At 41.2% G+C, this 26187-nt stretch overlaps 1 protein-coding gene across 4 annotated transcripts in view; it reads left to right on the top strand.

The window, feature by feature from the left end:
- LRFN2 (leucine rich repeat and fibronectin type III domain containing 2) overlaps window positions 1-26187 on the top strand; it is a 579865-nt gene that overhangs the window by 156085 nt on the left and 397593 nt on the right. The window contains exon 1 of one of the 4 annotated variants that reach the window (XM_077282051.1): window positions 25743-25978. The exons of the other annotated variants lie outside the window; for them this stretch is intronic. The gene's annotated coding sequence lies outside the window, so the exon portion shown is untranslated. Of the gene's footprint in view, window positions 1-25742; window positions 25979-26187 lie in introns of those variants that run through there. 4 annotated transcript variants of the gene reach the window in all.

The following is a 26187-nucleotide window of genomic DNA, read 5'->3' as shown; positions in this document are numbered from 1 at the left end:
ATTTTCACTACATTCTGCAATACTGTTGTTTTTACTATAAGATATCAAGTAGCATAAAAGAAGGTAAAAACAATAAAAAATAAATGTAAAAAAAATATGTAAAAGCTGAAATCAACACTTTTCCTGATTTCAAAAATAAAGAAATAATAATAACTAGCAAACAAAAAAACATTTTTGCTATCACAGTGTCCAAAAGACTCCTATCTATCAATATGTGAAATTAATTTAATTGCACGTTAAATGCCGGGAAAAAAAAAAAGAGTTAAACTCCAAAAATGAGAGTTTTTCATCACTGCATTGCTCACAAAACTATGCAATAAACAGAATAAAATGTGGTGTATACGCCAAGAATATCGATAAAAATGTGAGCTCAGAAAAATAAGATCATACGCCAAGAATATCGATAAAAATGTGAGCTCAGAAAAATAAGATCTCACGCCACTCCATTAATGGAAAAATTACAAAGTTATACGTGTCAGAATTTGGCGACAGAAAAACATTTTATGTTCACGAAGTTATGATTTTTTTTTGGCCACTAAAATAATAAAAAAATAAAAAATTAAAAAACATTAATATTTTGTATCTCTGTACTCATACTAACTTGATGAACGGTAGTGGCAGCTCATTTTGACCAAATAATCAATGTTCTAAAAAAGCAATGACGGAATGTAACTTTTTTCACCTTCTTACCGCACGGGTTCTTATTCAGTTTTTCAGTGCAACATAAGGTTAAGCGAATTAAGTAATTGAAAAGTTCAATTCATTCTGCAGAATATGAGCCCTCTTATTACTATGATGATGGGAAAATAAAAAGTTATGACTCTTGGAAAAAGTAGAGTAAAAAAATGGAAGCTCAAAAATGGACATTTTTCAGTCCTTAATGGGTTAAATGAGCAAATTCTTGTCTGAAAATTTTTATCACGATTTTATTAAATATTTTGCACGATTTGGCTTCTGCAGCCCTTCTGACGGTAATTTGTGGTTTGTCAAAAGAAAAAAACGAAGGGCACAACTCGTTAATGCATTTGCAACTATTGTTTTGTTTATTTTGTTCCTCTTTTAAGACTTTTTCTGCTTTGTGCTAAATTCTTCTCTTAAGTTTCTCATATTTTGGAGTCTGTTTTTTTTTTCCCTTGTTTGCCTGTTTTGTTTTTTGCTTCTATTCACTTTTTATAAATCCCGATGTTTGCAGACGATTTATTTTTGTAAAACATTTTATGCAAATGTTGGAGTTGCATGAAACATTTTAAGGGATTATGTGATTTTTTTGTTCTAAAAAAAAAAAAGTGCAAATAATGTAAAAGAAAGGAAAAAAGAACATTTTTAGATTTGCACCAAATGAACCTGCTTGTAACGTTTTGAAGAATTTGACGCAAAAAGCAGAAACGAACACAAGGCCAAAAAAGTGACTTAAAAAAACCAATAATGAATTGAGCCCAATGTGTTTGTATGACAATTTCGGCTCTGCTACGTCTCTACATTTTACGCCCCCATTTTGCTTCTTTTTTCTGAGATGGGAAGAGACGATGGCAAAACTTTCTTTCAGAAACAAACAAGTTGTCACAGCGATCACAGAACCTTAGAGCGTGACGACCGGCCGGACGCTGTGATCTAATCTGTCTGGATATGTTTGTGAGAAATATACATAAGATTGACTGTTTGTGCGCAGGAAAGAGGAAAAGTGAGTCATAAAGACAGATATTATGATAAATAATAATATTCAGGCATACAAATGTGTTTAATATTAATATTTAACATACTTGCAACACCCTGCCAGACCACACGGAGCGCTGTAGGGAGGAAACATGACTATAAGCAGCGCACAGCGCACAGCATAATATTCTATAGCTCCATCTAATGGCTCATAAATTGTGTATTCAGTGTCATACAGAGAGGAGTGGCGTTGTCTATGTTAAAAAATGTTAGTTAATTGCCATTTTGGCAGAAATTTTGAAAGATTTCACAATTTTCAAACCTTTATTTTTTATGCCCTTAAATCACAGGGTTATGTCACATGAAATAGTTAACAAATAACATTTCCCACGCGCCTACTTTACATCTGCATCATTTATTAAATATAATTTGTTTTTGTTAGGAAATTCTACCCCTCAAGGTGTTCAATTCCCACATTCGAGAAGTTTATTAACCCTTCCGGTGCTTCACAGGAATAAATGGAATGTGGAAGGAAAAAAATGAAAACATTTAACTTTTTCTTACAAAAATATTGATTTAGTCCAAAATTTTAATTATTATAAGGGTAACAAGAAAATGGACCATAAAATTAGTGGTGCCATTCCTCCTGAGTACACCGCTGCCATATATGTGGGGGAAAACTACTGTATGGGAGCACGTGGTAAGTGACACAAAGGATATTATCCAAGGTAAAAATAATAAAAATAACAGTAGCAAGAGATTAAAAGTAATTTCCAAAAATCAATAAATACCATGGAAATAGCAATGTGCAAAGAAAGACAAGTGGAACCCACTCAAAATGGTGAACTAATCCATGTACCAGACTGGTTAAAGGTCAGAGGTCACCAAGGCAGGAAATTGTAAAAAATATATATCACTTTATTTATAATTAAATTGACAAAAACAACATATAATTGATGTGCATGTATCAAGGTAAAAGTTGCAAAGGGTAAATAATTAATAATATATAAAAATTGAATATATGAAAAACCAGTTTGCATTCAGCGGATACGGTAATGTCACAAATCCATATATAAAAATTAAAAAACTCCAACATTTTTTTTTTAATTAACAGGCATAATTTCTAACATGTGTTAGTAAAGCACCAACAATATGTGCCAAATGTGAAGCAGAATAGAACTTACTAGTGTAAGAAGATCAATTTACATCATACCATGCCAGTAGATGTATATAACAAAGAGGTGATCAATAAATAAGGTGCAAGTGCAAACCAATTCATGTATAAGAAACTGACACGTGCTTGCAAATTCAATAATGCACAAAGTGCTGATGCTAGATGAATATATATAAATGCTCCTAAGAGTAAATTGGAAATGGTGACTATACCTTTAAGTGCCGCTGACCTTGATAACACGCACCCCGACGCGCGTTTCGGAATGGAGATTTGGGAGCACGGCAGGCCTCGGAAGAAAAGGATTGAATAGACAGCAGACACTGTCACATTTGGAGAGTCCCTATTGTGCCAAAACAGATGTATCTGGATACGGACAGAGGACTCTGGAGGAGACAAAGGAGTCTGGAGGACAACAGAGGAGTCTGGAGGAGACAGAGGAGTCTGGAGGAGACAGAGGTGTAGCGGAGGACAGAGTCTGGAGGGCATCAGAGGGTACTGGAGGGGAGTGGGGATTATAGAGGTGGACAAAATAGACTGAACAGGACAGAGAAATCAGGAGGAGAATGAGATGTCTGGAAAAGGATAGAAGACTCTGGAGGAAGACAGGGATCAAGAGGGGAGAGAGGAGTCTGGAGGAGGTCAGGTGACTGTGGAGGAGACAGAAGAGTTTGGAGAAGGATATTGGAGTGTGGAGAGAAACAGAGGGGTCAGAGAGAGAGTTGTCAATAGGGGAAAGAGAAGTCTGCACAGGAAAAGAGGTGACTGGAGGCAATAAAGGAGCGTGCAGGAGGATATAGGAGTATATAGGAGACAGGAGTCTGGAAGGAGGACAGAAGACTTGGAGGCAAGTGAGTCTCGGCAAGATAGAGAGGTCTGGAGAAGGACAGAGGGGACTGGACATGACAGAGGAGTCAAAAGGAGCAGATAGATAGATAGATAGAGAGATAGATAGATACATGATAGATAGATAGATAGATAGATAGATAAATAATGGATAGATAGATAGATAGATAGATAGATAGATAGATAGATAGATAGAGAGATAGATGATAGATGGATAATAGATAGATAAATAATGGATAGATAGATAGATGATAGATAGATAGATAGATAGATAGATAGATAGATAGATAGATAGATAGATAGATAGATAGATAGATAGATAATTGCTAGATGGATAATAGATAGATAGATAAATGATAGATGGATAATAGATAATGGATAGCTAGATAAATAGACAGATAGATAATAGATAGATGATAGATAGATGATAGATAGATAATAGATAATAGATAGATAATGGAGAGATAGACAATATAGATAGATAATGGATAGATAGATAGATTATAGATAGATGATAGATAATAGAGAATAGATAATAGATAATAGATAGATAATAGTTAATAGATGGATACGTAATAAATAACTCAGTTATGAGCAGGAAATGTTTGTTGCGTTTCCTTCTCTCCTTCTGACAATGAGATGTGTAATTTGCTGTAATATCGTTACATCCTCCTGTGGGAAAACAACAACAACTCTTAGATTAATTTGCTAACGTCTCGTGAGTTGTATTTCATCAGCGATGGAGATGATTTCCGCTTCATTCTTCTTTCAATATGATAAATCTTCCTCGATTTGCAATGATGATGATTACTGCACAAGAGGGAAAATCTATCGACCGACTCGAACCAAACTCCACGGCAGGTGACAGTCGCCGGCCAATGTGCTGCCAGCCTGACACCGTCTGTATCTGACATCCGCCATTATTCTATTACATCAGACCAAACCTTCATCGCCCTCACAATGAGAATGCGCAGCCTGTCTCATACATAGCCGCATATATCCACCAATGTCACTACATGGTCAGTGTCGCAGATCCGCTCCCAGGCTTTGCTCACTACACTGCAGCCCGGTACAATATCAATGACACAGCCATGAATAAATCAATCATTCCAGCACAATAACTGGAGTTGCAATATCTATTTATACACTCGGGGTCATTAAATACCAATTATGTCTAACTGTGAAAATATCATTTGTTTTGGAGCCATATTCTGGTGTTGATAAAATATCATTATTTCCACTACTTGTCATCCATGCGTGTAACCCATTAACTATCTGCCCGGACGGGTGCAGGTTCATGTGGTCACATCATAGGGGAGACTTATTTGGTGACCCAAGAATCATGTTTAATTGGGTAAAGGATATAATGTTTTATGGAGCAGGATGAGATGCAGACATTGCTGACACATTGTAGCAAGAGACACCCGGGCGTTCACATGATGTATCATGAGGTATCACACCTGTCCATCATCGATGGCTCCAGAGTCCAGTTCTGACTCTCAGGTGCCTTTTGTAGGCAATTCAGGCTACGGACTGGGATCAGCATGGGCACGCTCACAAGAAGGCGACTACAGAGCCCCATACATTAGACCCACCATACACCGGGAACACCTGAAAAGACCTGCCGTATACTGGGAACACCACGTAACATTTGATGTACAGTATATAGTAACTAGTGATTAGCGAGTATACTCGTCGCTCTGGTTTTCCCGAGCATGCTCAGGTGATCTCCGAGTATTTGTCAGTGTCCGGAGATTTCGTTTTCATCGCCTCAGCTGAATGATTTACAGCTACTACCCAGCCTGAGTACATTTGGGCATTGCCTGGTTGCTAGGGAATCCCCACATGTAATCAAGCTGGCTAATAGCTGTAAATCATTCAGCTGCGGCCATGAAAACTTAATCTCTGAGCAGTCATAAATACTCAGAGACCACCTGAGCGTGCTCTGGAAAACCCGAGCAACGAGTATACTCACTCATCACTGCTAGTAACATCCCATAAGATGTGTCCATATACCAGGAAGACCCTGCATGGCATTTATTATACTGGTAAGATCAACTTTATGCTGAGAACACACCACAAGACCTGATGTAAACCAGAAAAACCCACAAGACCTGTCGTATACCAGGAATACCACACAAGAGTGCCGTATACCAAACACCGTACAAGACTCAATGTATACTGGGAAAACCCAACAAGACCCAGTTATACGGGGAACATCTCAGAAGGCCCAATGTATACTGGGAACACCCAACAAGACCCATGTATACAGGAAACATCCCAGAAGGCCCAATGTATACTGGGAACACCCGACAATATCCCTGTATGCAGGAAACATCTCAGAAGACCCAATGTATACTGGGAACACCTGACAATATCCCTGTATACAGGAAACATCTCAGAAGACCCAATGTAAACTGGGAACACCCAACAAGACCCATGTATACAGGAAACATCCCAGAGGGCCCAATGTATACTTGGAACACCCAACAAGACCCATGTATACAGGAAACATCCCAGAAGCCCCAATGTATACTGGGAACACCCGACAATATCCCTGTATACAGGAAACATCCCAGAAGGCCCAATGTTTACTGGGAACACCCAACAAGACCCATGTATACAGGAAACATCTCAGAAGACCCAATGTAAACTGGGAACACCCAACAACGCCTCTGTATATAGCAAACATCCCATAAGATCTAATATATACTGGGAATACCCAACAAGACCCCTGTATACACAAAACATCCCAGAAGACCCTATGTAAACTGGGAACACCCAACAAGACCCATGTATATAGGAAACATCCCAGAAGGCCCAATGTATACTGGGAACACCCAACAAGACCCATGTATACAGCAAACATCCCAGAAGGCCCAATGTATACTGGGAACACCCAACAAGACCACTGTATACAGGAAACATCCCAGAAGGCCCAATGTATACTGGGAACACCTGACAATATCCCTGTATACAGGAAACATCTCAGAAGACCCAATGTAAACTGGGAACACCCAACAATACCTCTGTATATAGGAAACATCCCATAAGATCTAATATATACTGGGAGCACCCAACAAGACCCCTGTATACACAAAACATCTCAGAAGACCCAATGTAAACTGGGAACACCCAACAATACCTCTGTATATACGAAACATCCCATAAGATCTAATATATACTGGGAACACCCAACAAGACCTCTGTATATAGGAAACATCCCATAAGATCTAATATATACTGGGAATACCCAACAAGACCCCTGTATACACAAAACATCCCAGAAGCCCCAGTGTATACTGGGAACACCCAACAAGACCTCTGTATATAGGAAACATCCTAGAAGATCTAATGTATACCGGAAACACCCAATAAGATCCCTGTATACACAAAACATCTCAGAAGGCCCAATGTAAACTGGGAACACCCAACAAGACCCCTGTGTACAGGAAACATTCCAAAAGATCTAATGTATACTGGGAACACAAAAGAAGAAAATGTCCATAGGGAGCTTAGTCTCCAGAAATGCATTGAGATTCGTACCCATATGGTTTATGCTGAAGTATGTATCCTCCATATTTAAGTTTGTGAATAAAGAAAACTTATTTTCACAGATTCGGTGAAGCTGGACATTTTCTTCTTTTGGATTCTACATGCCTGGACACAGCGGGTCCATGCTTCCGAAATTCAGGTTATGCATCACGGGTGAGCTGGTTTATATTCCCTCTCTTCATACTGGGAACACCCAACAAAACCGCCATATACTGGAAACAACCTACAAGACCAAATGCATAATGGCAGCACCCTACTATATACCAGTAACACCCCATAAGATCTGCTGTACACTGGAAATACCTCACAAATCCTGGTGTAGACAGTAACACCCCAAAAGACTCCTTATTTTACCACTAACACCCCGCATGACTTTTCGTATAGTGGGAACAGCGCACAATGCCTGTTGTATACTTGGAACACCACAGATAACGTTCTACATACCAGTACCACCCCACAAGATCTGTCATATACTGAATACATATACTATACACCTGAAAAAACATGCAATATAGCAAGAACACTGCATAAGACCTTCTATATACTAGTAACACACCACACCTGTCGTATACTAGTAACATCTCACAAGACCTGACCTATACCGAGAACACAATATTAGTAGTGCTGAGCGAGTGTACTCGTTGCTCGGGTTTTCCCGAGGACGCTCAGGTGGTCTCCGAGTATTTTTTAGTGCTCGGAGATTTAGTTTTCATCGCGGCAGCTGAATGATTTACAGCTATTAGCCAGCTTGAATACATGTGGGGATTCCCTAGCAACCAGGCAACCCCTGTCATGGATCCCAATGGCTGGGGATCGCACTGGACAAGCAAAATAACATAAATAACGGACGAGCTCTAGGGTGATGGAACCTGGGCTGACCGCTGCCCTACTCCTGACAAACACAACTAGAAATAGCCAGGGAGCTTGACTACGTTGATTCTAGACGCCACGCGCCAGCCTAAGAGCTAACTAGCACTGCAGAGGAAATAAAGACCTAGCTTGCCTCCAGAGGAATGAACCCCAAAAGGTATAGTTGCCCCCCACATGTATTGACGGTGAAATGAGAGGAAGGCACGCACATAGAGATGAAAATAGATTTAGCAAAATGAGGCCCGCTATAACTAGAAAGCAGAATGATACAAAAGGGGTCTGAGCGGTCAGCAAAAAACCCTAATCAAAAACCATCCTGAGATTACAAGAACCCATGTGCCAACTCATGGCACATGGGGAGAACCTCAGCCCACTAGAGCTACCAGCTAGCATAGAGTCATAATTAGCAAGCTGGACAAAAAACCAAACAACTGAAAAACAGAACTTAGCTTATCCTGAGAGATCTGGGAGCAGGTAGGCAGGAACCAAACAGAGCACATCTGAATACATTGATAGCCGGCAAGGGAATGACAGGAAAGCCAGGTTAAATAGGAAACACCCAGCCTCTGATGGACAGGTGGAAACCAGAGACCGCAACCCACCAAAGTCACCCAGTACCAGCCGTAACCACCAGAGGGAGCCCAAAAACAGAATCCACAACAAACCCCCACATGTACTCAGCCTGGCTAGTAGCTGTAAATCATTCAGCTGCTGCGATGAAAACTAAATCTCCGAACACTAACAAATACTCGGAGACCACCCAAGCGTGCTCGGGAAAACCCGAGCAACAGGTATACTTGCTCATCACTAAATATTAGACTTTTCATATACCAGTACCACCTTAAAACACCTTTTATATACCAAGAACACCCCAAATGTCCTGGCATATATTGGAAACACCCCACAAGACCTTATCCGATAAGGAGTATTAGGAGACACTGGATAAATTTTACAACTATCATATCCTTGTCCCATTATTTTCACACATTTGCTGCATCCCTTTGTGGTTAGGATCACCCCACAACCCTGTCATTTTGGTGAATCTCTGACCCAGTCGTCTAGACATCACAATTTGGTCCTTACCAGAGACACCAAATTTTCCTGCTTCCATCAATGTCAATCTGATTTATTTTTGGTGACGCTTGAAGGAAACTCACTCCTTTTATTCTTCCTTATGCAGAATAAAAACAGAAGGAGATGAGAGGAGACTCAACTTCTGTATTTCTTGTCCATGTCCTTAGGAAGTGACAGCTGTTTCACATGTGGTTTTGCTTCCTCTAGGCTGAAACCATTGTGAGTATCGTAAAAAACTTTGCATTCTTTTTAGTGTATTTAGCAAGAATATTTTTTAACAGTGACAAAATCCAGAGAGAGAGACGTTTCAGTCAGTACAAGACCTTCATCAGGCTCAGAAAAAAGAAAAAATACTACATAAATGTACGATCAAAAGAGATTTAGAATAAACACCATTTAACAATGATGTCATTAAGTGCAAGGCAAACACGAACATAAGTGTATAAAGTACTAACAGTGCATAATAAACAGAGGAACTTCCAAGTTACAATCAATATGGTGCTAGTTGTTTTGTCAATCACTCAAAATAGGACGAAAGACCAGGAAAGGAAAAGAAAAACAGAGAGAAACAGGGACAATGACTTACAAGCATTTCCGTAATTTCTTTATGGTTCATCCTCCTGTGTGACATATTTTGTGCACCTTGTGATATTACGATTGGCCTTCTAGACTCCTCTGTCTTTTCTAGTAAGCCTGATGAAGAGAGTCTTGAAAACTTGCTATTTGTTACCATCTTTTCAATTAGCAACTAAAAGGTATCACCCACTCTCAAGCTTTACTATTGTTTGCAAAATAACTTATTAAAATGTATATCAATCGATAAATAAAAACTTGATTGAAAAAAAAGCATTTCAAGAAATTTCAGAACGCCTTAAGTTAAAGATTTAGGAATCTCTGTTGAACTTCTTAAAGTTCTTTAACCGAATAGCTAAGGGGCTTAACTTTGGATCGTCGGGATCCGCTTTACAGCTTTCTTAGCTCGCTGTGACTTATTCTCTGACCTTTCCAGACTTTGATAGCTTCACATGCAACGTAATGCCGAAAAAATAACACTTTACATTTGTCAATGACAATTGAAAATATCTTCTTGGTTATTATTATACTTTTTGTTTACGGGAGAACGGTGAAGAAATGACCTGAAAATGATAATAATCTGATATTTTGTAACGAGACATTAAATAAAAAAATATATCATTTGTTACTGTCACGCGAGATGTCTTTAATATCTTTCGGAAGTCATCAACGGGAGATTTGTCAGCATTGTCTAAAGGTCAGGCTTGGCAGGATAATATTTATTTATTTCTCTAGTAGATAATGGATGTCAAGAAAAAGATGACCAAGGTCTAAAATATAATTTAGGTAAATCACAACATCTGTCATTTGTCCAGGACAGTAAATTCTCCTTGTATTTAATGGGTTTACTTGGGCTCAGACCCATGAGCTACAAAACCATTTGTGAACATAAATGATAGGACTTACAAATCACTATATTTAATATTTTTATTTGCATTTTACATTTTGAATTAAATTAAACTTGCAAATTGAAAATTAAGTAATTAAAAAGATAATTTATGTTTTTCTAAATTATTTGAATTAAGTTATTACCTTCAATTAAGTGATTTCAAAGGATTTATCCACTAGATTTGTGAACAGGGAACGTTGCTATCCCCCACCGCATAACTGCGGCTAAGAGGAGCTTGAATGGAGTGGTGGTCGAGTGGTCATAATAGTGGCCATAGTCGGCAGCACTGATGGCGCTCAGGGCACATGGTTGGCCGCCACTTTATACAAACTCCATCTAGCTGTGGTCTTGCAAAAGAGAGTAACATATTCTAGTAATAGATGAGGTTTCTCAATCTCACAGTATTCCTCTAGCTTCCAATACATTTGTAAGGACCCCATACACATTAGACTAAAGTCGACAAAACCAGTTGATATTGGCGGGATTGGCTAGTAGCCTAATATATTGGAGTCTCCCAACTCTTCTCCGACAGATTATGCTCAGTGAGAGATGAATCTTGCCTGCTCAATCATTTTGTTCTCCCTTGAGATAAACCAGAATGGAGTTGGCAGCAGCTATCTTATTAAGATGGAAGCGACAGGCAAAACCGAGATCTCCTGTGTTTAGGGAGCCGGGAGTGGTAGCGGTTGGCCAAACGATGGCTTGGTCATCGGTTATCTAGTGAGTATAGGAGCCTTTATCTTCCATTACTTTTTATCTTCATGTGATGTTATATCTTCCAGATTTTCCCTTTTTCGCAAATACTATTTTGTAGTGGTCCATCATGTTCCAGTTTTTAGGGTTATTATATCTTTAATTGTTTCTATCTCTGCCTGTGGCCCTCTATTGACAGTGGCTGTTAGTGGTTTTCCATCCTCCAGTGATTTCCTCTTCACCAGTAATTCTATATCCTCAAGGTTCTCTATGTTGTGTTTTTTACTTTAATCTTGTATCTTTCTCTGTTCCCCGTGATCTACAATCTTTTATTGAGCCTTTGTTTCAAGGGGTAATTTATTTTTCAGTAGTCAAACAGAATGGGTACATCCTACTGTACCTCCTGAATAAGGGTCTTAAATAATGAAGCTAATTCTTCATCTGATTGTTCCTCTTCTACTCATCCTTATCCTTCAGTTTCTGCCTCTTTTCCTTTTCCTGATCTATTAGGTCTGTTACCGATTCTTCTTCTGCTTCTTTTCTTATTTCTCCTTTCATCTCATTATTTTTAACTTCCTCATCTTTTGTATTCTTCCTTTACTCCTTCTTTTCATCTTTCTTCTTCTCTTTTATACTTTCCTGATTTTATTACATCTGTCATCCGTTTATTTCCTTTCTCTTCTTTTCTCCTTCTTCATCTCATTTTTTACTTCCTCATTTTTTTGTTCCTCCTTTTCCTTATCTTTCTACTTCTCTTTCTTCTCCCTTTTTACCCTCTCCTACTTCTATTACTTCTGTGTCTCTATTCTTTTCTCATCATTCTCCTTTGTCATCCTTTGCCATTCATTTTCACATTCTTCATTGTTTTTTGCTGTTTTCTCTTCCACTGCTCCTTTTCTTCTTTTCTTTTTCATCTTCTGTGTGTATCCTATCATTCGCCTCCTTCTTTTCCTTTCTCCCTCTACATGATGCGATAGACTTGTTTAACCTCGTGGTCTTGTGTTTTATTTCTTTGATCATCATCTGAACATTCACACAAATGTCTAAACAGTAATTAATTGCACTCGTCTTATTGATCTTATGTTTCTTTTCTGTCTTTTTCATTAATTGTATAATTTACGTTCATCTATATTCACATATATTTTAGTCTCCTACAATCTTCCTTCTCCTCCTTCCTTCTTTCCTCCTTTCCTCCAGTGATTTTACAGCTTCCAGGACCTTTATACAGTCCACTTGTCCTCCATCATTCTTTTTTATTTTCTTTCTTCCTCTTCTATTAGCCTCTTTTTCCAGATATCATCAATCTTTCATTGGTCCTTAGGTTCCTGGGTAATCAATTTGCAAACAGCACTTGCTCCATAGCACCTCCTATATAAGTGAGTCTTCAAAAGCAAAGTTAGTTCTTCATCTAAACCTGCATCTTCTCCTGATTATTTCTATTTTTCTTCCATCTCCTGCTCTTTGTCTTATTTGTCTTCTTCTCTCATTTGCTCTTCTTTTTCTTATCATTATTTGTTCTTCTTTTTCTTATTTATTCTTCTTTTTTCTTTGTTGTCTTTTCCTTCTTCAGTCTGCTCTCTTTTTTATTTTTCTTCTTTCCTTCCTTGATTTTCTTTCTTTCCTCTTTTTTGTTCTTCTTGATTCTTCTAATTTTATTCTTATTGTTCTTTTCGTCTCCTTTTTTCCTTTTCTTTTTCTCTTATATATTACATTTCTCAGATGCATGTCCTCTACTAAAAAGATTTACACACAATTAAATAGTAAAAAGAAAATCAATTCCCCCATTGTCTTAGTTATGGCGTTATTATCTCTGTTTCTTCCCTGATTTACATGGGTGAAGCATGGTACAATGAGCCGCCATTGCAGCCGCGCACACAGCTCAGTGATTGATGGCTCATTCTTATCCTTCTGTTGTAACGTAAACTAAATAAATAGCCCAATTTCTGCCCCTGACCCCTATTTACATTGATAATTTTACTATCGGGTTGTGAAGTTGGAAATAGAATTTTGTCATCCAATTTGCACTTTAAATACAACGATAAATTAAAATATCATGGTGATCCTGGCCCAGACCTCACACGGCCTTGAACGGTTTTATCGGCAGCTGCAGATGGAGGTGGACAGCTTCAGCCTCCAAGGGTCTTCATGATTCATTCCATTGTAATCCATTGTCAGGATCAAATAAGCTTTCTGCTCTCAGAGGGAATGTTTCCTGTGCCTCCAATATTTCAACCAATCCAGCCGATCGAATGAATGGGAAATTAATGGGGGCAAATCTGAGCTGACTCTGGAACAATCTGCTGGGTTCATCACGAGCTGTCACTCGTGGTAAGACATATGGAGGGTTTTGTCCTGACTCTTAACTACGCATACAATGAGCCTGACCTTAGTCAGTAAGATGTTCACAGATACTATGTGACTTATGTTAAAGGGGGAAGTAATGGTGAAAGGTTCCTTGTACATGGACAAAGGAAAACACCCCATAAATACTCATATCTAGACGCAACAACAAAAAGATGACCAAGTAGTCAACGTTCTTCAATGATCGAAAAACTTGTACAAAAAATAATAATGAAAATAAAACATTTTTTGTAAATTATTAATATGAATTATGTAATGCGACTTATACAACGACTTTATACAGTGAATATAATGAGGAGGTGAGATGAGAAGGCCATGTGACAGGTTGGGAAATATGGACATCATGTTGCTGTAATTGTTGCTTGGTATACGGAAATTAGGGAAGGACGTTCAAAAACTTTGTCAAAACTTGTCATATTCAGTAAAATGAAACATGCTAACGGAAATGCAAAAACGATCACATTGACCCTAAACAAATTGATTTGGCTACACATTTTCCCTGCTTAATCCAAAATTTGTAGAATTTGATTTTCTTAAATCCAGCAAAGTAGTAGCCAGATGGCTGCCATGTTCCTGAATTATTTTAGGCAAAAAAAACCCCAAATATTATGCTCAACTTTCATCATTTGCACTTTCTCCACCTTAAAACTCTACAGCAGACCTCTTTATTCCTTCACTCTGGCCTGATCCAGTCTTCCAATGCAGGAGGCCAAGTTTAGGTCTTTGATTAGCCTCACGTGGTCACTTTGAGAGGTACAACTATGCCATGAAGTTGTGAGACCAATTTGTCAGAACAGAAGGCTGGTGTGGAGGAGCGGTAAACTGAAGCCATGCTGGAGATAGCGTAAGAACAGGTGAGGAAAGGTAAGTATAACTTTTTCTTTTTGTTCTTTTTGTTCTTTTAACCACCATCTTCACGATGATCAGGACAGTGTCCATTGAGACCAAATTTATTCAGACGATATCGAATCAAGTCCTAAACCAATTTTGTGAGATTCGCTCATTTTTACATAGAGAAGAATTTGGTGACAGACCGTTGGGCATCTATTGGGCATACCACATATATGATTTAGTGTTCTTTTACGTTAGTGGAGCATCTCGTATCAAACGAATGTAGTCCGAAATAATAATAGTGTAAAGATTCTGTTTTTTTTACTTTATTATTTGTTTCTTATTAAAAAACGTAGCTGAACAATTCGGTATCATTATCCAGAAAATCTAACAAAAATGATGAAATTACAGGAGACCTCCACCTCGTGTGTGCTCATCTGCTCAACGCCTGCCACTGGTGCAGCTCAATAAGTTCATGTCATCTTCAGGATGGCTGTCATTAGCTGCAGATATTGTATCTCACGGAAGAAAAAATCCACGTCCCAAACTGATCCAAAGGCCAGACATCTCCAGATGCATTATGGCGAGATATACATTAAACGAAGTTTAAGACATAGATAGACGCAAGGGTAGGTAGATAAAGGGTAGGGTTCAGCGAATCTCCTAAAATTGGATTTGCTCAATTAAGGGAAAATATTTGATTTGCGTCGCATAAATTCAGTGCAAATTGAATCGGCTGGGAAGGGGTTAAAAAAAGTCCAGATTCTGGTGAATCTATTTTTTTTTTTTACAAACATTTGAGGCAAGTTTTAGAGGGGTGATAGAAAGATAAATAAACGGTATGATCCTGAGGGTGCAGATAAGGTTGAATATAATGGTGGAGCAGGGATCCGTCAGCTCTCTGCTCCACCATTAACTATATGACTTCTGAAGTGGAGCAGGTATATTATCCTAGCTGCCTTTACCTGTTGTGCCACATTGGCAAGAAGTTTGCTGAATGCTCCTGCTGTGGGAACAGGACTAGAGGAAAACAGAACTGTTCTTACTGGTGCAGTATTTCTGTGTGGAGTCAGTGACACAGGTATATCTCATTGTGGTGGGTACTAAGGGGGGCGTTATACTATATGGGGTACTATGGGGGTGATATACTATGGGGGCACATCATACAGTGTGGAGCCACAAATAAACTGTAGAACTGTGTGGGGGCACTAATGGGGCGTTATACTTACACTATATTGGGGAACTATGGAGGCAATATACTATAAGTGGATTATAAGGGGACGTTATACTGTGTAGGGCCACTAATATGGTATAAAACTGCGTGGTGGGCACATACTATATGGGTGTACTACGGAGGTGATATATGTGGGGACATCAAACAGTGTAAGACCATTAATAAGCTATAGAACTGAGTGATGGGCACTATGGGGGTATTATATTTTATTGGGGCACTATGGAGTCAATATATTATAATGAGACTATATTGGGGCACTATGGATTCAGGATACTATAAGGTGACATCATACTGTGTTGGGCCACTAATATGGTATAAAACTGTGGGGGCATTATATTATGTGGGAGTACTGCGGAGGTGATATACTATGTGGGGACATAAATCAGTGTAGGACCACTAAGAAGATACGAGACAGTGAGGGGGCACTGAGGGGCAATATACTTTACGTTTCATACCGTGTGAACACTACTGAAGTATCTTACAATAATGTGGGGAGCAACTTCAAGGGCTGTGTTTAGGTGGGATATTGGGTGTTATTTTATTTTGTGGGTCATCATACTGTGTGGTGGAACTGAGGGGGTATTGTACTGTGTGGACACACTGAAGGGAACATCATGCAGTGTGGGGGCAGAAAGAGACCACCATACTATGCGGGGGGAATCGGCGGTGCTTTGTACTTTATGGTAGCACCAAGAGGGAGTCACACTACGTGGAGACAGTAAGGGGGCCTCATACTGTGTGTGGGAATCTAAGCATACGTCATATTGTGTGTTGATAACTATCCAGTGCTGTTTCTGGGTACTAATAATTACGCTGTGGGGTAATTATTATCATTATTTCAGTATTCCTGCCTATTTTCCAGCTTTTTCTTTTTTTATGTGATGTGACTCGCAGTGTAACGGGTATGGGGGGAACATTTCAGAGTTTCCGATGGGCCCCTGATCTTTGCAGCCTTTTGTCATGATCGTAGCAGGTGAACCTCTGTGCAGTGGTAACATCCCGAGCTGGTGCCAATCACCGAGATCCTGCCGGAATGAAAACTTGCTGAGCTGGATCCCTGATGGTTCAGGTAGAGGAAAGCAGTAAAGTTTAATGAGGAGGAATGTCTCTGTAATTATTTTAGACTTTGGTGCTTGACGGTAACTAAATATAATTAGAGAACGACTCTGAGCAGAATCTCGATCTCTGCAGGTCGGAGGCGCCGATGCAGACCACAACTCCCAGAATCCTGCCAGATGTTCGACAGCACAGTACGGTTATCATGGCCCGGGCGGCACGGAGCGCTCAGACTCCACAGTCATTATGCTAATTTCAGGCATTACTACTGACAACAGTTTTTACAAGGATCATAAACTCGAGGTCGGAGTGATTCGTGCCGGAGCTGAGAGTGAAAGTCATTAAGATTTGTTCTTTTTCCGCATCTGGAGAGTCAAGTAGATCAGGAATACTGATAAAATCAGCCACTTTCCCTAAAAATGGGACATTTCTATAGATTCTGGGACTTAGTTTCTAACAATTCTCTTACAGATGTCCTTATGTCAATAGTCCTCCCCTCCCTCCGACTACTCTCACTGGCCATCATCCAATGTAAGAGATTCCAAAACCTACTGCAATAAATCTATAAATATACAGTGAGAAAAATTATGGTGTCGTTGGCCAGATGACCAGGACAGGCGCTACAAAGAAGGAGCAGCCTGGGGATGGGGAAGGCAAAAGAGTTAATTGTATAGTGGAAAGCAAGGGAGGAAGTCGCTTCTCCTCTACTGGAGCTTTAGGAGAAATTATTATAGCTGGACTCTAAGAGATAACTGTACGGAGAAAAGGTAAGACTCAAGAGTTATCAAAATTCTCACTGATCTCATTAACATTAGAGGGCGGGATCAGCAGAGACATCTCATTTTAATTAGAGGGTGGGGTCAGCAGAGACATCTCATTATCATTAGAGGGTGGGGTCAGCAGTCATCTCATTATCATTAGAGAGTGGGGTCAACAGGGTCATCTCTTTATCATTAGAGGGTGGGGTCAAGAGAGTCATCTCATTATCATTAGAGGGAGGAGTCAGCAGGGTAATCTCATTATCATAAGAGGGTGGGATCAGCAGGGTCATCTCATTATCATTAAAGAGGGCGAGGTCAGCAGATTCATCTCATTATCATTAGTGGGTGGGGTCAGCAGGATCATCCCATTATCATTAGAGGGAGGGGTCAGCAGGGTCATCTCATTATCATAAGAGGGTGGGGTCAGCAGGGTCATCTCGTTATCATTAGAGGGCGGGGTCAGCAGGGTCATCTCATTATCATTAGATGATGGGATCAGCAGGGTCATCTCTGTATCATTAGAGGGCGGATTTAGCAGTCATCTCATCATTAGAGGGCAGCGTCAGCAGGGTCATCTCATTATCATTAGAGGGCGGGCTCAGTAGGGTCATCTCATTATCATTAGATGGTGGGGTCATCAGGGTCATCTCATCATTAGATGTCGGGGTCAGTAGGGTCATCTCATTATAGAGGGCAGTGTCAGCAGGGTCATCTCATTATTATTAGATCATGGGGTTCACAGAGCGATATCATAATTAGAGGGCGGGATTAGCAGGGTCATCTCGTTATTAGAGGGCAGGGTCAGCAGAGTCATCTCATTATAATTAGAGGGTAGGGTCAGCAGGGTCATCTAATTATCATAAATTGTCCCTTAATCTTAAAATAAAAAAAATATATATCTTGAATCCATTTTTTTGGTGAATCTCTTCTGGAAATAAGAAACACCTTGCCATCCGCCTGGCCCACTGCCCAGTGCTCCACAGGTCCTCTTTAGTGATATTCAGGTTTTCTTCTGCATCATTGTGTCCTCTTCCAAATGACTTTCACTTGGTGCTGGAGCGCTGATGCCTCAGACATAAGGGCGGCCATCGCTTGCGGCTCAATCAATGTTTAGTGTTACATTGTGACATCATGGACCACACTGTGATTGACAAACAACAATCAGATCACTGAAAAGGAACCAAACACAAAAATGAACACTCAAAAATAACTAAAGAGGACCCGCGGAGCCAAGGATAGCTGGCTGCGGATGTGGGACAGAATTAGCGAATAGTAGAGTACTTTCTATTCTTTTACTCCGAACATAACAAGAAACATTTGATCTGCATCAAATAACATTTCTGGCCAAATTTGAGAGAATCGACAAATTCAAATTCTGGTAGATTTGCTCATTATTAGTATTAACAGATGAGAGATGACGGCTCTTTGTGCACAGATAATGGTCGGTATTCAGCTTCTGTCTTATGTGCAGTTTCTTTTCATAGAGACTCAATTATTCTATGAACATTTTTCTGACCATTAATTCCCATTCATTTCAGATGCATAAAAAGCAAATCCCGGGCCTCTGTTATAATGTTTATGAAGACAATACCAGACGAGTGTGTATCCAAAATAGGGAAAAATGAAAAAATAACTACAATATTTAAAAAATGTAGATATGAAGCTTCATGTGCCTTTCTAGCAGCTAGTGAACATTTGCATTTTTTTTTATAAAGTCTTCATTTAGTGTAATGATTAGTAATAAATAGAAGGTTTTTTTTCTCCATCGAGTTTCACAAAAGAGGATTAATAATAATAATGATAATAATAAAAGTATTTCTATAGCGCCACACATTCCGCATCACTTTACAATACAGAGGGAACTTGTACAGACAATAACGACTTTACAGAATATCACATACGGTAATTCACCAAATACCAAGAGGAGTAAACCCTGCTGCTCCCAAACTACAATCTATGAATTGTTGACCTAGGATTGTCATTGAAGGGAAGTTGTTGTACAGTGTAATAGCAGCCACAAAATAACACAATGATACAACATTATTTATATCCAGAAAAGGAAATTATAAAAATAACACACTTTGCAAATATTTAAGTGGAAGAAGGGTATTAATGGTTCTATTTCAATAAAGAACTTAATATTATAATTACTAACTACAAATTAATTAAGTAATAAAAGATAAACGATAAGATCCTGTCTGCAGCCACCACTAGGGGGAGCTCCCTATGTATAGAGATACATAATAAGATCCTGTCTGCAGCCACCACTAGGGGGAGCTCCCTGTATACAGAGATACATGATAAGATCCTGTCTGCAGCAACCACTAGGGGGAGCTCCCTGTATACAGAGATACATGATAAGATTCTGTCTGCAGTCACCACTAGGGGGAGCTCCCTGTATACAGAGATACATGATAAGATCCTGTCTGCAGCCACCACTAGGGGAAGCTCCCTGTATACAGAGATACATGATAAGATCCTGTCTGCAGCCACCACTAGGGGGAGCTCCCTGTATACAGAGATACATGATAAGATCCTGTCTGCAGCAACCACTAGGGGGAGCTCCCTGTATACAGAGATACATGATAAGATTCTGTCTGCAGTCACCACTAGGGGGAGCTCCCTGTATACAGAGATACATGATAAGATCCTGTCTGCAGCCACCACTAGGGGGAGCTCCCTGTATACAGAGATACATGATAAGATCCTGTCTGCAGCCACAACTAGGGGGAGCTCCCTGTATACAGAGATACATGATAAGATTCTGTCTGCAGCCACCACCAGGGGGAGCTCCCTGTATACAGAGATACATGATAAGACCCTGTCTGCAGCCACCACTAGGGGGAGCTCCCTGTATACAGAGATACATGATAAGATCCTGTCTGCAGCCACAACTAGGAGGAGTTCCCTGTATACAGAGATACACGATAAGATCCTGTCTGCAGTCACCACTAGGGGGAGCTCCCTGTATACAGAGACACATGATAAGATCCTGTCTGCAGCCACCACTAGGGGGAGCTCCCTGTATACAGAGATACATGATAAGATCCTGTCTGCAGCCACAACTAGGAGGAGTTCCCTGTATACAGAGATACACGATAAGATCCTGTCTGCAGTCAACACTAGGGGGAGCTCCCTGTATACAGAGATACATGATAAGATCCTGTCTGCAGCCACCACTAGGGGGAGCTCCCTGTATACAGAGATACATGATAAGATCCTGTCTGCAGCCACCACTAGGGGGAGCTCCCTGTATACAGAGATACATGATAAGATTCTGTCTGCAGCCACCACTAGGGGGAGCTCCCTGTATACAGAGATACATGATAAGATCCTGTCTGCAGCCACCACTAGGGGGAGCTCCCTGTATACAGAGATACATGATAAGATCCTGTCTGCAGCCATCACTAGGGGGAGCTCCCTGTATACACAGATACATGATAAGATCCTGTCTGCAGCCACCAATAGGGGGAGCTCCCTGTATACAGAGACACATGATAAGATCCTGTCTGCAGCCACCACTAGGGGGAGCTCCCTTTATACAGAGATACATGAAAAGATCTTGTCTGCAGCCACAACTAGGGGGAGCTCTCTGTATACAGAGATACATGATAAGATCCTGTCTGCAGTCACCACTAGGGGGAGCTCCCTATATATAGAGATACATAATAAGATCCTGTCTGCAGCCACCACTAGGGGGAGCTCCCTGTATACAGAGATACATGATAAGATCCTGTCTGCAGTCACCACTAGGGGGAGCTCCCTGTATACAGAGACACATGATAAGATCCTGTCTGCAGCCACCACTAGGGGGAGCTCCCTGTATACAGAGATACATGATAAGATTCTGTCTGCAGCCACCACTAGGGGGAGCTCCCTGTATACAGAGATACATGATAAGATCCTGTCTGCAGCCACCACTAGGGGGAGCTCCCTGTATACAGAGATACATGATAAGATCCTGTCTGCAGCCACCACTAGGGGGAGCTCCCTGTATACAGAGATACATGATAAGATCCTGTCTGCAGTCACCACTAGGGGGAGCTCCCTGTATACAGAGATACATGATAAGATCCTGTCTGCAGCCACCACTAGGGGGAGCTCCTGGGTACAGAGATACATGATAAGATCCTGTCTGCCGTCACCACTAGGGGGAGCTCCCTGTATACAGAGATATATGATAAGATCCTGTCTGCAGCCACCACTAGGGGGAGCTCCCTGTATACAGAGATACATAACATTCTGTCTGCAGCCACCACTAGTGGGAGCTCCCTGTATACAGATATACATGATAAGATCCTGTCTGCAGCCACCACTAGGGGGAGCTCCCTGTATACAGAGATACATGATAAGATCCTGTCTGCAGTCACCACTAGGGGGAGCTCCCTGTATACAGAGATACATGATAAGATCCTGTCTGCAGCCACCAATAGGTGGAGCTCCCTGTATACAGAGATACATGATAAGATCCTGTCTGCAGCCACCAGTAGGGGGAGCTCCCTGTATACAGAGATACATTATAACATCCTGTCTGCAGCCACCACTAGGGGGAGCTCCCTGTATACAGAGATATATGATAAGATCCTGTCTGCAGCCACCACTAGGGGGAGCTCCCTGTATACAGAGATACATAACATTCTGTCTGCAGCCACCACTAGTGGGAGCTCCCTGTATACAGATATACATGATAAGATCCTGTCTGCAGCCACCACTAGGGGGAGCTCCCTGTATACAGAGATACATGATAAGATCCTGTCTGCAGTCACCACTAGGGGGAGCTCCCTGTATACAGAGATACATGATAAGATCCTGTATGCAGCCACCAATAGGGGGAGCTCCCTGTATACAGAGATACATGATAAGATCCTGTCTGCAGCCACCAGTAGGGGGAGCTCCCTGTATACAGAGATACATTATAACATCCTGTCTGCAGCCACCACTAGGGGGAGCTCCCAGTATACAGAGATACAAGATAAGATCCTGTCTGCAGCCACCACTAGGGGGAGCTCCCTGTATACAGAGATACATGATAAGATCCTGTCTGCAGTCACCACTAGGGGGAGCTCCCTGTATACAGAGATACATCATAAGATCCTGCCTGCAGCCACCACTAGGGGGAGCTCCCTGTATACAGAGATACATGATAAGATCCTGTCTGCAGCCACCACTAGGGGGAGCTCCCTGTATACAGAGATACATGATAAGATCCTGTCTACAGTCACCACTAGGGGGAGCTCCCTGTATACAGAGATACATGATAAGATCCTGTCTGCAGCCACCACTAGGGGGAGCTCCCTATATACAGAGATACATGATAAGATCCTGTCTGCAGCCACCACTAGGGGGAGCTCCCAGTATACAGAGATACATGATAAGATCCTGTCTGCAGCCACCACTAGGGGGAGCTCACTGTATACAGATATACATGATAAGATCCTGTCTGCAGCCACCACTAGGGAGATCTCCCTGTATACAGAGATACATGATAAGATCCTGTCTGCAGCCACCACTAGGGGGAGCTCCCTGCATATAGAGATACATGATAAGATCCTGTCTGCAGCCACCACTAGGGGGAGCTCCCTGTATACAGAGATACATCATAAGATCCTGCCTGCAGCCACCACTAGGGGGAGCTCCCTGTATACAGAGATACATGATAAGATCCTGTCTGCAGCCACCACTAGGGGGAGCTCCCTGTATACAGAGATACATGATAAGATCCTGTCTACAGTCACCACTAGGGGGAGCTCCCTGTATACAGAGATACATGATAAGATCCTGTCTGCAGCCACCACTAGGGGGAGCTCCCTATATACAGAGATACATGATAAGATCCTGTCTGCAGCCACCACTAGGGGGAGCTCCCAGTATACAGAGATACATGATAAGATCCTGTCTGCAGCCACCACTAGGGGGAGCTCACTGTATACAGATATACATGATAAGATCCTGTCTGCAGCCACCACTAGGGAGATCTCCCTGTATACAGAGATACATGATAAGATCCTGTCTGCAGCCACCACTAGGGGGAGCTCCCTGCATATAGAGATACATGATAAGATCCTGTCTGCAGCCACCACTAGGGGGAGCTCCCTGTATACAGAGATACATGATAAGATCCTGTCTGCAGCCACCACTAGGGGAAATCCCTTATTAACTATGGCACCTTTTTTGGTATAGCAATGCAAAAATTTGACATATAACAAGATCTACAACTACAATGTATTTTACCTGGAGCAAATATTGTATTTCCTTGTCTAGCAGAACTGACAATTCTTGTTCTGAGTATGTTTAGGTGAAGGATATATGTCTGTGTCTGGAAAGCTCTGAGCGGTATTAGTATGGATGTTGTTTGCTTTCCTCTCACTCCTCGGTGTGTGAATAATGTAAATATGGAATATGTTCATCTCGGTAGTGTGGTGACAACAAGCGTCCTATTTACATGACCTTATACATATATGAAGTCAGCGATGCGTTCCCCGTTCTCCCAGCACGCTGCTGATCAGGCATGTTTAGACATCCGCGGCTTCATGTTCATCCTCAATCAGCAGAAAATAACTGCACAATTTATCAATTGAATTTTTTATGGATCAGGAAATGCGAAGCAGAAATCCACAGAGAATAAAGGAAAAATGTGCGAAATACAGCATAAGGCGAGGAAAACTGGGAAGAATAAAGTGAGCGATACAGCAGAAAACCAGGAAAAGTGTAAAGAAGAATGTGTATGATACAGCAGAAAATGAGGAAAATTGAAGAGAAGAAGGGAAGTGATGCAGGACAAATCGAGAAAAACTGGGAAGAAGAAAGTAAGATATACAGCAAAACATTAGGAAACCTGGAAAGAAGTATGTGAACAATAAAGCAGAACTGCTGAAAACTGGAAATAACATGTACAAAACAGCACAAAATAAAGGGAATTGGAAGAAGAACGTGTGCAACACAGCAGAAATAAGAAAAACTGGGAAAAAGAATGTGAGCGATGCAGCCCAAGAAAACTGGACAGAAGAAAGTGAGCTTTTACCAAAGAAAACAAGGAAAACTGAGACTATTCTAAAAAACAACCTAATAGCAATATATAGTGACCGCGCTATGTTCTCCTGTCAGTAAGTGAGTAAAATCAGTAAGAGCCCTAAATTTAGTGTCTGCTACCGGCGCCCCATAACAAGGGAGCAGGAGGAACCCAAATACACAGCCTGTCATATGATTCCCTTTACTATTGTGAGACAGTGAGGGGAACCATATACAAGGGCCATTATGTGTCCCGCAGGATGTGATTGGCCCCGCACTAGAGAGTTGTAATTACAGACACAGCTGTGGATGCAATGCAAAATTAAAGTGAGTGTGGATTTGGTCAAACTATTTGACATAGTCTTTTCTTTTGGAGAGATCTGTAGGATGGTAGTGGGATGGATCTCTCCCTCCACTCCAGGTTTTGGGAGTGACCCATGTCCACAATTCACATTTAAACTTTGAGTTGAGGTTTGGGTGTATCAGTTTGTGTTTTGCTAGCAGCAGTGTCTTCCCTTTTCCCAGTCTGATCATGTCAGGGGTTAACTTTCCTCATTCTCAGTCTGGTCTTGGGTTTACTATTTAGCCCCACTGTGTCCCGCAGATCATGTCTGCTATAGTTTCTGCCTAGTGCTGCTGTAAGGCTACGTTCACATTTGCGTTGTGCGCCGCATGCGTCGTTTTTGGCCGAAAGTTGGACGCAAAAAAAATGCAACTTGATGCGTTTCTTGCGTCCAACGCTTGCGGCCATGCGGCGCAAAACGCAGCACAACGCATGTCCATGCGCCCCCATGTTAAATATAGGGGCGCATGACGCATGCGGCGCCGCTGCGGCGCCCGACGCTGCGGCGCTGATTGCAAATGTGAACGTAGCCTAAGCTGACTCTGATTGTCCTGCTGCATTTGCTGTCTGAACCCGTGTCTCTGTTTTCCCCTGTTCCCATCTTGACTCAGTGTTTCCCTTTAGTGTGCAGAGTCCCCGGTTTAGTTGGCGTGTATCCTGACCTGCTTCTGTCATTTGTCTTTTGGCTTATCCGCTCCTGACCGTTATTGATCTCCCTGCTTGTCTCTGACCGTGAGTTTGCTTTTTCCTTGGGTACTGCACTACAGTCTAGGATTTGACCCGGCTCGTTTGACTATTCTGCTGCCACCTGTGGTAGCCTCACTGTTGCACTGCAGGTTAGTTCTGTTTAGGTGCAGACCTGCTTCCTCTCTGCTGCCATCTAGTGAAGCCTGCACCTACCTGCATTGCAGCAGCATGACAAGCAGAGTAGGAAGCTCTGTGCATCACAGGTCCCAGCCAGCAAGCAAAGCCCCTGATGCACCCACGAGGGATACAGCGGTGCAGTGCTGCGGACTGTGACGGACAATGCGGTTGCGATCCAGAGGATTTCCTTTTTCTTGTAAGTTGCCACAATAAATACTTTTAAGTCGGACTTCCGCACTTTGTGAACACTGCTGTATTACATTATGCTATAGAGGAAACCACAGTGACCGTAAAAAACCCAAATACACCGCTATAAGATTCCCAATACCGGAACAGCAGTAGGAATCCCAAATATAGCGGTTGTCAAAAGTAGAGACAGCGGTAGGAATCTTATACACAGTGCCC

This window comes from Ranitomeya variabilis, chromosome 2 (genome assembly GCF_051348905.1).
Source record: "Ranitomeya variabilis isolate aRanVar5 chromosome 2, aRanVar5.hap1, whole genome shotgun sequence".
NCBI lineage: Eukaryota > Metazoa > Chordata > Amphibia > Anura > Dendrobatidae > Ranitomeya > Ranitomeya variabilis.
Note: the sequence above shows the minus strand (reverse complement) of the source record. Positions and strands in the feature narration are given on the sequence as shown.